The sequence below is a fragment of the Galeopterus variegatus genome, unplaced genomic scaffold (assembly GCF_000696425.1).
Source record: "Galeopterus variegatus unplaced genomic scaffold, G_variegatus-3.0.2 Scaffold3383, whole genome shotgun sequence".
Lineage (NCBI taxonomy): Eukaryota > Metazoa > Chordata > Mammalia > Dermoptera > Cynocephalidae > Galeopterus > Galeopterus variegatus.
In genome coordinates this window covers 74871-76168 of record NW_007729494.1, presented here as the reverse complement: position 1 = coordinate 76168, position 1298 = coordinate 74871, and positions in this window count along the sequence as shown.

Here is a 1298-nt window from a genome sequence, read left to right as displayed (position 1 = left end):
ATCCTATTCCTGTGAAATATTACAACACACAATTTTATACCCAGCCAAGCTACCAATCAAATGTGAAAACAGAATAAAGACATTGTCAGATATACAAAGTCTCAAAACTTATTTTTTACTTCCCATGTTCTCTTTCTGAGGAAGACACTGAGGAATGCAAAATAAGAAAGTGAAACAAAAAATATATAGATTATATAATCCTAACATGAGAGCCAACAAAGAGAGGCCAGGGCATCTCAGGATGATGGCAAATGGAAACTCTAATATGACAGTTGTGCATTTGACTGTAAAGACTATCTGTCCAGATTTCAGAAAGATAAAACTGATAGAATTCCTATTGGGTCAAAATTTATTGAGAGGAGATTTATGTAATTTGGGGTTTAATAGGCTGTAAGTATAAAAAAAACTAAGCTAACAAAAAACCCAGATAATTTACTTTGATGAAAGTAAAAAAATATTGTGTAGTTATGGGGAAGTAATAATGAGTTATATAATACATAGCTCAGCTGTGATTAGCATTATCATAATCATAAGTACTGATCTGACAAATTATAATATAGTTGTATTGAGAGGATAGGGAGGCAGAAAGGATACACGTCTGGGGGAGAGGATGAAACTGAGCTAAACCATTATCTTCCATATGGAGAAGTCAATAGATAATGCCTAAACTGCAAAATCAAGAAACAGTAATAGAAGCACATTATTTTGAGACATGAAGATAAATTCCAAAATAAAAATGGTTGAAAGTGGTTGTCTTTGGTGAGGGGAAGCTGGGAGAGAAGGAGACTACTTTTTTTTCATTAGACATTTATTTTTCACTAAATGTTTTATAAAAGTAATTGACTCTTTAATTATGTATATATATATTTGATAAAGTTAAAATCTAGGGGGGGGGGACAGAAAGAAGTAAAAAAGATGAATGACAAAGGCTTTCTAGAAATCCAAAACACTAACCAGAAGGGCAACACTGTCGATTTTGGCCTGAGGGTAACTAAGAATTCTTTAGGAACTCTACACCATGCCTGCTTAGTTCTCTCTCTCTCTCTCACACACACACACATTAACATCTCTTTACAGATTCCACTTTAGAATGGACACTTACACACATTTATAAGTTGAATCTAAAATTCTCTCCAAGTTAATTTTTTGACTGAGCAAAATTCAAAATTCCCACCAGGTTCAAAATTAAAAACCTGAAAAAGAAAATAATTCTAAAATAAATCTCGAATAATAACTGACTAATTTTTTTTTTTTTTTTTGTCTTTTGTCTTTTTCCGTGTCCGGCAACAGATCGCAAC